The sequence below is a fragment of the Lygodium microphyllum genome, chromosome 13 (genome assembly GCF_053477565.2).
Source record: "Lygodium microphyllum isolate KBCC chromosome 13, Lygodium_microphyllum_v1.1.10, whole genome shotgun sequence".
NCBI lineage: Eukaryota > Viridiplantae > Streptophyta > Polypodiopsida > Schizaeales > Lygodiaceae > Lygodium > Lygodium microphyllum.
The window spans coordinates 83,098,667-83,112,630 of record NC_141147.1 but is presented as its reverse complement, the minus strand read 5'-3'; the positions used below and the strand labels follow the sequence as shown (position 1 = coordinate 83,112,630).

The 13,964-nt window shown below is 42.4% G+C and overlaps 2 pseudogenes; both read right to left on the bottom strand.

Moving 5' to 3' along the window:
- Window positions 1-2,153: 2,153 nt before the first annotated feature.
- On the bottom strand, window positions 2,154-2,787 carry LOC148026849 (mitochondrial phosphate carrier protein 3, mitochondrial pseudogene; annotated as a pseudogene).
- A 7,633-nt stretch (window positions 2,788-10,420) lies between these two features.
- LOC148026848 (mitochondrial phosphate carrier protein 3, mitochondrial pseudogene) lies at window positions 10,421-11,420 on the bottom strand (annotated as a pseudogene).
- Window positions 11,421-13,964: the final 2,544 nt, after the last annotated feature.

Below are 13,964 nucleotides of genomic sequence, written 5' to 3'. Positions count from 1 at the left end.
GTGAAACATATTTGGGAAGTGATCTAGGGTTTGTCCCTAATAATCTTATGAGATGGAACTTGGAACCCTAGGACTGACAACGTCAGTCTAAGGTAATCAGGAACAGATTGTTTCGTGACTCCATTCGATGAGTAGAATAGTCTCATAGTTCGACGCAACACTTGTGCAACAAGTGCGGAGTCGTATGATCTTGTGATTGGATCACAAGGGAATGGCCAATTCTCGCAATGAGGTTGGTAGGTCCTTACGCAAGTTATCTTGCAAGAGGATGAATAATCATCCTAATATAGTATTTTTCTTGAGTAAAGATAATTGTTTGGAAGCAAAAGACTAGTCGATAAACTGAAATAATCTATGAACTTAAGGTTTGACCAAGTCGGGTTAGCAGGGTACGCCTAACCCAGGATATAGAGGATCTTGCCAAGTCGCAAGTCATCCCGGATCAAGTGCTGGATGCATTCAAAAGGAAGGATTCATTCCTTAGCAGTTTGCCAACAAAAACGACCAATGAAAAGGTTTGTGCTTGTTACAGATTCAAGAGCACTGTTTGGCTTTGTTTGGTCAATGAATTAAAAGATAAATGGATATCTAATACTTCAGGTTGAAGGCCTGAAGGGAGAGGCAGCTTCAGTTACCCCCGACTGCCTGCCTGACCCCAATGAAGGGGGTTGTTAACCGCGCAGAGAAAGTGGACCGAACCCGCTGCGAGAGGTCTCTCCGTTGAGCGCTACTTGGAGCAGGAGGACGCTTGGGTGCCAGGGGGGGCTTTGGCCATAAATCCCTCGCCTTTCGGGCCCTGCACAAGGAGCTAACATTACTTGGGATTGGATCTCGAGGCCCGCATACTAGTCTACGGGCGGAAACTTGGATTAGTGATCCCTGTGGATTGTTGGATAGCCTTCGGGCGGATTGTGGATAAGCCTACGGGCTGGACTTTTTGTATTTCAAAGATAAATATGATAACCTGTTAATAAGGAACTTGTTTGACATTGTTTTTCTATGTCAAGTGATATGATTACGTGAAAGAACCAGTGCCTAACGGGCTAATTAAAGAAGCTGATTGATACATGTCCAACTAATGTGTTAGGTAATTAAATAACTAAAATAACCCAAGGAAAGTACGGAAGATGGGCCATAGGTCCGTTCTACGGATGGATGGTCCCGGTTGGCTGAGAACTTTTCTCAAATCACGATGGACAGCAAGAAGATCGTCAAAGAACACGAACAACAAAAGCGTTGACCTAGAGTTATGATTGATCCTGATTTACGTTGTTTTAGGGGAATGGAATGGGACTATGCGTTATGGCAGAGAGGTTGAGCTTTGCATCCCTCTCGTTTCCCATTCTCCTTGAACCAAGTGCAGCGTGAATCTGCTTCGAACTTGCCGTTTCTACGTAAAGTAGTTTGCTTGGGTCCGACGCTAGTTGCCATTAGGAAATGACCAATAAGGAAAACCCTAATTCAGGTTGATCCTAAGTGGGAACAGCCGGAATACTTCCGCTATGTGGCAGACGCTGTCGTAAAGTTCACGCAAAGGCTGCAGAACACAGGGTTCAAGATACAGCAAGGGAAGAGGCTAACAAGAAGAATTCAAATATTTGATGCCAAATTTCACTATATTTCTTGTCAAGAGTGTTACAAGAAATTCATGATCAGGAAATTCTGGTAACAGTTACATTGAACAGAAGAATGGACATTATCTAGTAATCCAGTCAAACATGTCCCTTAGTGCAGAGAATCATCTGTTGTACAACACATCTGATTTCTGATGCTCTCAGAGGTTTCTATCAAATACGGATCACATCAGCATTTACATTTTGTAACTTGACAATTGCCTGATCAGCAGAAGATTTCAGAAGATCAAGAGAGCTGAAAGAATCTATGTACTGGAATCTGCAATGTTCTAGAGTATCAAGTGTCCACATCTGAAATTGTATAACCATAAGAATAGCTGTTCTCTATTTGCCAGCATGACCTGTTCTTCCAAAAACGATGCATGAATGTCTTATAGCATGTATATGTGGAGGATTCAGACATTCCAGTTCAGCCACACACCCTGTTCTTCAATTCAACATATATTGCATTGACCACCTCTTTCATATATGAAAAGCAATTACAACAGGCTATGCACCCTTAGAGTTGTTTAGGAAAGACACAAGATTGTCAGCTGGATGTGAGACAATGGCACAGAAAACTCATGTAATGTAGCCACCAGCAAAGCTAACTGCAAACTGTGTAGGTTTTGAGCACTCTTCTTTGGGAATAGGCACAACATTCTTATACAGCAGCTCAACCGTTTTCTCAAAGCATGCAAACTTCATCATAGTGTATGGAATCTGGCGACCCCATAGTGGAACAAGACCCTTATAAAGGCCTGGGTAGCCCTCGGATGCAACAAACTTGGGAAATCCATCAGCCAAGCCTCTGGCAAAACCTGGCTGGGTTTGAACACGAACTTTCACAGCTTCAAAAGGACATAAAGCAATGTCAGCAATGAATTCTGCAGAAGCTGATCCCGCCAGGTAAATAAGGCTCTTGTACTTCTCAGCGTTCTCTGGCCCAGCCAAATCAGTATAGTACTTCTTAAAGTACTCGTAGAAACCAAACTTGCATGAAAGAATTCGCCAATTTTTCACCAAGAAGATGGCTTTACCAGTCAGAGCTTTTGAGGCAGCAACTTCTTGATTGCCTACAACAGACTGTCGACTGATTGGTTGATTGGCTACTTTTACGGAAGGTTCATCGAAAAACAAAAGGCCTCTTCAATGCACACGGCTGGATGGCCATCGTGAGTTTGTAAGTGACGAGTGCTTCCCCAAGCTCATCACGTCATCCACAGGTTGCAGACTGCGCATTCCCACACGAGCCTCATCTTCTTCGATATCGCTGCAGCCTTCCTCCGCATCCGATCAGCTTCTCCTCCATGCCGGTGAAGGAGATGCGCCAATAGTCATAACGTATTGCTGTCATTCATCATTAAGCATCAGCTTCATCTATTGAAGACTCCTCTCAATGTTGCACTGAACTCCATTGGAGAATAATTTAGTCTTGTAGATCAACGCTTGGCAGCAGCCTAGGTTGGCCATCACGGCTGGGAGCTCCCCCTTGTCTTCTTCCCCCCCTAAGCGCCTGAAAAATCCCTTGCTTTTTTTTACCAAAATATGCTTTTTCCCTCCAAAAACGGTTTTTGAAACCAAATTAGTCTCCCCTTCTCCTCTTTTAGTTGAGCAGGGATTAAAAAAAAACCTCCTCTTTGACAAGATAGTTCTTGTACATCCTTACAAGATCTAGGCACCAACATTGATTTTGACTTTGAGATTTATCTTTGAAGTCATGCATTGCCCCTTTGTCAGTCAGCTTTACAATGAATAATCTGCGCATAAACTTTGACTTCGGCCTTGAAAATTGGATGGCAAAATACTCCCTCGGTGCTCCACTAGTGCTTTGCTCGCTTAAGCAGCTTTTGAGAGACTTCCTTCAACTTTATGTCATGGGAACTTTTGAACTTAGATGATCGCTTCCACAATCCTTCCTTTGATTCCATAATTCCCTGCAATTTTCTTAGAGATCATCATTGAAATTATCAGCTTGATAATGTCCTTTGGCATCAGTTTTTCATATTTTTCTAACACACACACATCATGCATCCAAACAAAATCATACACACACACTAACGGAATATATACATTGGATGCGGATTATCATAATGCATCTCACACACAATGAATCACACACAGAAAATAACACAAATGCACAACAAAAGAAATGGAGGTGTATAAGGCTCGGATGCGCAGCAGCACGAGATCCACCCCCTCTAAACCTGCGCATCCTCCGGATGAGCCAACTATCCAGGATCATTCAAATCCACAAACAGGTCGAGTCCTTCTTCAGTTTCTAGTAGACCTGTATCTCCATCAGCTTCATCATCCATATTCTCTGCTTTTTCTGCTTGACTTTCTTCTACCTGCTCTTCTTCTGTCAATGCTTCAAGTGCATATTCTTCATCTTCTCTTCTCTTGAAAATCTTGACTCGTTTTCCAACAATGGGCACCCTCAATACTGTTCCATCTAATTCAGCCAACTCATAGGTACCATTGTCAAAAACCTGTTTCACCTCATATGGTCCAAACCATCTTTGAACCATTTTTCTCATGCTACTATGCTGATTCTCTAGACTACTGTCGTAGACTAGAACCCAATCTCCTTCTTTTATGGCTCTAGGCCTCAAGCGATGTCTTAAATCAAACCTGTCCTTGTTTCTGAGTCGGGCTGCCTTCAAACGATCAACTGCTAGCTGCACATCTTCTGTTCTTCTCTCTAGTTGACGAATCCGAAGAGCTAGAAGCTCCTCCCTTGATAAATTCTCATGCCATGGAAGAACACTCCAAGTGAGAGCACAAATTTTTGTAGGCATGACAGGTTTTTGCCCATACATCAACTCTGCAGGCATGTATCCAGTAGTCACACTATGTGTAGAGCGATCAGCCCACAACGTAAAAGGTAGTAATCTCAGCCAATCCCCAATCCGACCTCTACAAGCTTTTGCCAATGCTTTAACTATCGGCGGATGTCCTCTTTCACTCTTGCCATTTCCCTCTGGATTATAGGCAGTAGTAAGAGCCAATTTAATCCCAAGCCGTGAGAAAAATTCTCTAGCTTCATCTGCATCTAGCTCTCCACGATCAGCTATAATCTTGCCTATACATCCATACCTGCAAAATATTTCTTCCAACAAGAATTTACATACTGTAGTGGTGGTCTTTGTCCGCAAAGATCTGCCTTCAACATAGTTTGTAAGATCCTCCCTAGCCAAGACAAGATATTTCATCTGCCAAAGTCCCACTGGCAAAGTAACCAAGTCTACCACCCACTTATAATGCATACATAATGGATAAGTCGGATGCAACTCATCACGATGTCGCACTAAAGAGTAAAGCTGGCAGTCCCTGCAAGTCTCCACAAAGTGAGAAACATCTTTATACATCCCTTTCCACCAGTATCTTTCTTTGATTTTCTCATAGGTAGCCCACACACCTCTATGTCCAGCCCATGAGCTCTCTTGAAACTCTCACATAATCTGTATCTGCATCGCTACATCACAAACTACTCTCAAGGGCAAGCCTCCTCTCTTCTTTGGATGCTTCCAAAGAAAACCATCTTTCAAGAAATACCCATAAGCCTTCCTTCTGATTTTCTTGAATTCATCATCTGTCCAATCAGCTCTTCGAGTCAATGAACTTAGATAATGTCCAATTTGCAGCCACTCGTCAACATAAAGTTCTTCAATAAAGGCTTCAACAGTAGATACATGACAATCATGAACAAGGACAGAAGCTGCAAACTCTGTCTCATCATCTTCTGCAAGCATTGACTCCTCATCCTCATATCTCGCTCTAGATAGCATGTCAGCAACTGGATTATCTTTCCCTGCTATGTGTCGAAATTCTGGATTCAATGATTTGATATAGGCAATCCATCGGAGCATCGCTATATCTGGAGTCGAGCAGCTAGTAATCATACCAAACAAAGGCAAACAATCTGTTTCCACAACAACTGAAGCTCCAATAAAATACCCTTTGTCACACTTCAGTGCAGTGACTACTCCCCACAACTCTCTTTTAATCTGCGGATATCTCCTTTGCCGCTCATTAAGAACTTTAGCTCCAAAGCGGATTGCATATCTATTTCCATCAGCATCATTCTGTCCCACTGCCCAACCTATGCCAATAGGGCTAGTATCAACTGTCAACATGATCGGCCGTCCACACTGATAATCCGCCTTGCGAAGAGTAGGAGCTGACTGCAACAGCTTCTTGAGTTTACGCATGGCTTTCGAATGCTTCTCATCCCAATGAAATTTCTGCCCCTTTCGAAGCAGCTGATAGAGAACATCTGCTATATGAGCAAAATGAGGAATCCAAATCATGTAAAATACACAAGCTCCCACAAATCTACGCACCTCTGAAGTAGTCGAGCAATACTCTGCAATCCTGCTTATGGCATCCACCTTTGCAGGTGAAGGCTTCCTGCCATAATATCCAACCATATGCCCAACTATGATGACTTCATTAACACCAAAGACAGATTTCAGCCCTGAAAGAGTCAAATTTACCTCCTCTAATCGTGTCAATATTTTCTCACAAGCAACCAAGTGGTCAGCCACAAACTGTCTACATCCACGCAAATCAAGACTTTCATTCTTTTCTTCTTCTGCACAACCCTTAATAGGCACATCATCTAGGAAAGGCATGGTATACTGCGGAATATAGTCTCGTAGAACTCTATGCATAGCATTCATCATATGAGCAACTGAGTTTGTGGCACCTTGAGGCAAGGTACACATCCTCACAAGACCAATAGGTGTCCGCATAGTCGTAATATCCCTGCTTTCCAAGGCAAGCTGAAACTGATCATAACCTGAATACAAGTCACCTAGAGAATAGATGGCTCGTCCTGCAAAAGCCTCAGCAAATTCATCCACAACTGGACCTGTTCCCACATTCCTGATTGTCACTTTGTTCACGGGCTGCATATCCTGAATAAATCTCAAAGTACCATTCTTCTTTGGTACAGTAAACCACCTGTTACAATAGGGTGCAGAAGAGGGTTCCAAAATCCCCATCTTAATCTTCTCATTCAGCAACTCTATCAGCTTTGGCAAGTGTGCTTTAGGCACAGGTATAGGACGTATATTCCATGGTACATGAGGAACAGTGAAGATGACCATAGGTGCAACCAATTCGGGACTAATGCAGCCAATTTCATGTGGAAAGAAAGCAAATGCCTTACCATGACGTCCAAGCATCTCTCTAAAACATTCTTTTTCCACTGGAAGCAAGAAATCATCATTTCCAATTTTCAATTCTGCAAGAGTTTCAGCTGTAAATTTATGTCCAATATTTGCAGGATCTCTCAACATAGGCTGCTTCATAGCTTTTTCAATCTGCTCATCACTATCAGGAGGAAGCGGCCCTGCAACCGGCTTAACCTTCTTATCAACTGTTTTATACTTCGTGTCAACCTTGGCATCATTCAAGCACTCTTTTCTTTGCTGCAATTTCTGTAAATTTTCAGCAACTCTCAACTCTGTTGGCTGAAAATTTTTAGCCCTTTGCTCTATGGACTGCATGGGTGCAGCCTGAAACTCTGTATGCTGAAATTTTTCAGCATTCACCTCTGTTGGTGGCTGAATGGATTCAGCCCTCGGCTCTATGGACTGCATGGGTGCAGCCTCATACTCCATATGCTGAATTTTTCCAGCATTTAACTCTATTGGCTGAAAGGTTTCAGCCCTCTGCAACTCTGTTAGCTGATCAAGATCAGCCATAAATTCAGTTTGCTGAGTTTTCTCAGCCTCTAACTCTGTTTTCAGCATAAAACCAGAAATTTTCTGAAACATATCCAAGATTTGCACAGGTATGATCTTTGAACCCTTACATACATCAGTTTTCAGCATTGCTCCCATCTCAAACAATGTATCTGCATAAGATATCCCTTCATACAATCCATCTACATGCTCTTCTGCTTGCAAAATACCTGCATTCTTCAACTCTTTCTCCTTACGACCAATGTACTGCCTGGCAGCTCTAGGCAAATCTAAAATTTTCTGATAACTCACTGAACTATCTGAAGAAAAACCAACAAAATTATTGGAGAAAGACTGGCTGCTAGGAGGCGAGATCTCCTCTTTTCTCCGCTCCGTACCACTGGCGTCTCGCAAGACAGCGGTACCTAATGAAAATCCAACTCCTTCGCAGGTAGTGGTGCCTCACATAAGGAGTCCCTGTTTCTCGGATGATTTACCCCAACAGTCATAAACTGAACAGCTCGCATACCGTCTTTACTGCGTATCCGCGCATAAGCTGACCCGTCATCCATCACTTTCATTTCCATTCTTGCTTCTGTAATGAAAGGCTGTCCAAGAATAATCGGATAAGAGCAAGAATCCTGAACAAAGCAATGATAATCCTCTTCAACATTACCAATAGAAATTCTGATACTCGGACAAGCAGCATACATATCACCAGAAGTATTATTGGCAGCTCTCATGCGCCAGCCATGCTCTGCATCCATAGGCCACTTGCCACTCTCATAAACACCTCGAGCAATAAGATTAATCTCAGAACCATGATCGACTAAAGCGATCAAAGGAATTTGTTTCTCTCCAATCCTTACCACCATCTCAGTGGTTGCTCTAGCCAATGACTTCGTGAAAAATGCCTGCGAGGAATGAGAATAGGGGTATCATCATCTTCATACTGCATAGGCTGAACTATTTTCTCCAATTGCGGATTAACAGAAGCATTCTCAACCATCAATGCATCATCATGCTCTTTCCCAAGAGCTCCATGCCACAATCCCTGTAAAGCAGATCCTTCCATTGCATGTCGTTTCCTCCGCAAAAGATCCTGCATCTGATCCTGTATTTCTCTTCTAGCAATCCCAAGAGCTTCTCCAACAGTAAAAGTGACTTCACTATTCAAAATTCTTTCATGAAAAATCTTACTCATATCCGTCTGCATATCAAGGTCTGACAAGAGCTTAAATCCTGGTTCTTTTCTTGGTTGCCTCTTCTCTTTCATCTGCTTATCTCCCATAGGTTGTTCAGGACCTGATTGAGCTGGAGAACTTGACATAGGTGGAGCTGTAACAGGTGGTGAAACAAAGTCACCCCCTCTAGTCTTTTTGGAGGTGCTGGGACCCTCCTCATCTCTTCTTCTCTTTTCCTCAACCATGGCATCTAAACCCTGTGTTTTAGCCATATAAGCAAAAATAGAATACCTGTCAATAGGAGAATCCCATCCTGTTTCTCCTCAGATGCTGGAGCCCACACAAGTCATAGTAGATGCCTGAACTTTCCCTCTTCTCGCTATCTCCAAGGCAGAGGACCATAAAGCAGAGTCTCCATCTGATTTCTGCTCAAGCTGGACTCCATAAGCTGAAGCATCTCCTCTTACACTCACATAAGCTGATTGCGCAGCCATATCATCAACAAGCTTCTTCATGCCTCCCTTATCGAAGTTCGTGTCAAGAGGAGCGCCAGTCTCTGTCAGCCATATCTTCCCATCTTGTCCCTAGAACACTACATTCTTCTTACGCGCTTCCTGAAAAGCATCACAATCTCTGGAGTGTTGGTGCTCTGTACTATTGCACCAAATACATCATCTCCTTTTTCTTTGACTAGCTGGAAAAGCAGTCACGCTGAAGCAGGTGGTACAGCAGGTACTGACATAAGTTGCTCCTTTAACTTACCAACTTCAGCTTTGACTGCTTCAATCGTCAAATCTGCCAAGCCTTTAATAACATCATCTACAGATAAGGGCACTGGAGCAGCAGGAACTGGTGGATTCACAACAGGAGGAGTAGGCTTAGGCAATGAAGTTGCAGCAGGGGTAGAAGAAGAAGTCTCCAAGGATTTTTCAGAAACTAATCCTGTATTACGATGCAATCGTACTCTCCTGCGCTGCTTCTTAACAAGAGCATTCACAGCATCAATGACATGTCTCCACTCGGTCTTTAAACCTGAATCAGTAGCTTGATCTTCCAAAAGATCATCCAACTTTTCTTGTAAATCAGCATCAGCAGCTTGTAAAAATAACTCCACTTTCTGCAACTCCAAAGCTTGCTGCTCAGTTCCATCCAACTGATCATAGCGGCTCTCAAACTCTCGCAGAAGAGCGGTAACTCAAAGTCCCTTATTAGGCATAGAAACCCATGCTAAGAAATTCCTGCGATTCATAAGACCAGTATCCTCCAGGAAATATTCATCTTTTAATGCCTTCTTAAATTCTGCCCAACCTGCATGCGTTTCTTGAATTTTTGAAATTCGGACTTCAAGAGCGCGCACCACGATCCGCAAAAAGTAGCGGCTCCAAACATCTTGAGAAACCCCAAAAAACTTCATCTTTTCTTCATATAAATGCAAGTAAGTTGACACTTGCTGGCCATTAAATTGCTTCATCTCCTGTTGGACAGCTTTCAAGGCATCCATAGCATCACTATCACGTTTCGCGTGAGCTTGCTGCTGCATATAAGTGGTAAATGACTGAAACAGGTTCTTCATGACATTATCATTTGTCATCTCTTCTTGCGAGTCTCCCATCTTGCTGAAAAGTGACGCAGCACTTTCACGTCGGGTTCACCAGAAATGTCGTAAAGTTCACGCAAAGGCTGCAGAACACAGGGTTCAAGATACAGCAAGGGAAGAGGCTAACAAGAAGAATTCAAATATTTGATGCCAAATTTCACTATATTTCTTGTCAAGAGTGTTACAAGAAATTCATGATCAGGAAATTCTGGTAACAGTTACATTGAACAGAAGAATGGACATTATCTAGTAATCCAGTCAAACATGACCCTTAGTGCAGAGAATCATCTGTTGTACAACACATCTGATTTCTGATGCTCTCAGAGGTTTCTATCAAATACGGATCACATCAGCATATACATTTTGTAACTTGACAATTGCCTGATCAGCAGAAGATTTCAGAAGATCAAGAGAGCTGAAAGAATCTATGTACTGGAATCTGCAATGTTCTAGAGTATCAAGTGTCCACATCTGAAATTGTATAAGCATAAGAATAGCCGTTCTCTATTTGCCAGCACGACCTGTTCTTCCAAAAACGATGCATGAATGTCTTATAGCATGTATATGTGGAGGATTCAGACATTCCAGTTTAGCCACACACCTTGTTCTTCAATTCAATATATATTGCATTGACCACCTCTTTCGTACATAAAAAGCAGTTACAACAGGCTGTGCACCCTTAGAGTTGTTTAGGAAAGACACAAGATTGTCAGCTGGATGTGAGACAATGGCACAGAAAACTCATGTAATGTAGCCATCAGCAAAGCTAACTGCAAGCTGTGTAGGTTTTGAGCACTCTTCTTTGGGAATAGGCACAACATTCTTATACAGCAGCTCAACCGTTTTCTCAAAGCATGCAAACTTCATCATAGTGTATGGAATCTGGCGACCCCATAGTGGAACAAGACCCTTATAAAGGCCTGGGTAGCCCTCGGATGCAACAAACTTGGGAAATCCATCAGCCAAGCCTCTGGCAAAACCTGGCTGGGTTTGAACACGAACTTTCACAGCTTCAAAAGGACATAAAGCAATGTCAGTAATGAATTCTGCAGAAGTTGATCCCGCCAGGTAAATAAGGCTCTTGTACTTCTCAGTGTTCTCTAGCCCAGCCAAATCAGTATAGTACTTCTTAAAGTACTCGTAGAAACCAAACTTGCACGAAAGAATTCGCCAATTTTTCACCAAGAAGATGGCTTTACCAGTCAGAGCTTTTGAGGCAGCAACTTCTTGATTGCCTACAACAGACTGTCGACTGATTGGTTGATTGGCTCCTTTTAAGGAAGGTTCATCGAAAAACAAAAGGCCTCTTCAATGCACACGGCTGCGTGGCCATCGTGAGTTTGCAAGTGACGAGTGCTTCCTCAAGCTCATCACGTCATCCACAGGTTGCAGACTGCGCATTCCCACACGAGCCTCATCTTCTTCGATATCGTTGCAGCCTTCCTCCGCATCCGATCAGCTTCTCCTCCATGCCGGTGAAGGAGATGCACCAATAGTCATAATGTATTACTATCATTCATCATTAAGCATTAGCTTCATCTATTGAAGACTCCTCTCAATGTTGCACTAAACTCCATTGGAGAATAATTCAGTCTTGTGGATCAACGCTTGGCGGCAGCCTAGGTTGGCCATCACGGCTAGGAGCTCCCCCTTGTCTTCTTCCCCCCCTAAGCGCCTGAAAAATCCCTTGCTTTTTTTTACCAAAAGATGCTTTTTCCCTCCAAAAATGGTTTTTGAAACCAAATTAGTCTCCCCTTCTCCTCTTTTAGTTGAGCAGGGATTTTTATAAAAAAAAAAAAAACCTCCTCTTTGACAAGATAGTTCCTGTACACCCTTACAAGATCTAAGCACCAACATTGATTTTGACTTTGAGATTTATCTTTGAAGTCATGCATTGCCCCTTTGTCAGTCAGCTTTACAATGAATAATCTGCGCATAAACTTTGACTTCGGCCTTGAAAATTGGATGGCAAAATACTCCCTCGGTGCTCCACTAGTGCTTTGCTCGCTTAAGCAGCTTTTGAGAGACTTCCTTCAACTTTATGTCATGGGAACTTTTGAACTTAGATGATCGCTTCCACAATCCTTCCTTTGATTCCATAATTCCCTGCACTTTTCTTAGAGATCATCATTGAAATTATTAGCTTGATAATGTCCTTTGGCATCAGTTTTTCATAATTTTCTAACACACACACATCATGCATCCAAACAAAATCATACACACACACTAACGGAATATATACATTGGATGCGGATTATCATAATGCATCTCACACACAATGAATCACACACAGAAAATAACACAAATGCACAACAAAAGAAATGGAGATGTATAAGGCTTGGATGCGCAGTAGTACGACAACGCGGAAAGCCCTAGATCACAAACCCCATAACATTCCATGGGAGTGCCAGGCAGAGCTTTCTAGACATCCTTTTCGATGGACTGCTAAGATGTGTCCTGAAGATACAAGTGGACACATTACAGTTGGTATCAGAGCCAACCAACGAAGGATTTGTTTTTATAAAATCTTAATAAGATAAAGTAAAGCAAATGTTGCTGTCCAAACATTTCCTTACTTTCAATGCTGTCTTGCAAAATTACGAAGCATGGAACAAGTTCTTGGTGTTCCGCGTCATGTTTATGACTGCAATGCATTCTCCGCATTATCAACAAAGGGTTGAAATAATGAACATCCTAGAGTGAATCTATGATCCATCGCTTTTGTACATGGAACAAAGATGGACAGGTGCCTCAGGAATCTACTATATAGTTGCCCACTGGTTTGCTTACCTAGAGACCAACCTAAAGAGGATCAAGTGGTTGGAAGACCTGAAAGTCGTGAAGCTATTCATTTTTGTGGAAGCTCACGTAAACTCAACTTTACATATTCGAGGTCGAAGGGTTGAGATGAACTCATATGTATATGAGGAAGTAACCCTAACTGTGTGATCCCCGCCGACAAGATTAAAGTGTTGGGGCGCCATGAGAAGAATGGGTTCCAAAGGAAAGGATACCCCAAACTTCCAATGACTTACCGATTCCTGAAGATCCACGACCCGAAACCATACTATTATATAGTTCCTGTAGATAAATATAATACAATGTTGTTCTCCCCAAACTAAATGTAACAGTTGGCTTATCATCGCAAGAAATGTTGTATTCCGAAAGGGCTATGCCCATATAAATACAAATAAGACTTGTTTTTATCAATGTTTGATTGTGCATGAGAATTGATAAAAAGTTAAGTAGTTACATTGCTTGCCTGATAGCAGAAATGGAGATATAATATAAATCAATAACAATTATCTTATAATAACATCAAGAAACCTTTATCCAGGCAAAACCCCAGGTACAGGTTCCTAGCTCGCCTCCTACATCAAGTACTGTTGTAATCCAAGAGAAGAAGTTTCTTCTCAAACAGATTAAGCCGCCCGAGTTTGACGGGAGAGGCAGGTCCGTCCAAGTTGATGCTGAAATTTGGATTGAATCTATGGAGGATTACTTCGAAGTAGCCAGTATTGCACCTTTCAATCAGGCTATGCTCGCCAAGCTAAAGCTCATTGGCGAAGCCAGGCTTTGGTGGAAGCAATGGTGCAGGGATCAAGGGATCACAGAAGGATGCGTTACCTGGGAGAAGCTGAAGAAAGCCGTGCAGGGAAGATACTTACCACCTGCATATTGCACGCAAAAAATGAATGAGTTCTACGAACTAAAACAGCTGGGGCTCACTCTTGATGCATACTACTCTAAATTTGTCTCACTTTTAAAGTATGTGCCGCAGATGGACATGACACAGAAGGTGTCCAAATTTTGTGCTGGTTTAAACCCACCAGTAAATACCCATCTCAAATCTATGCGTCCATCAGATCTTCAGGAT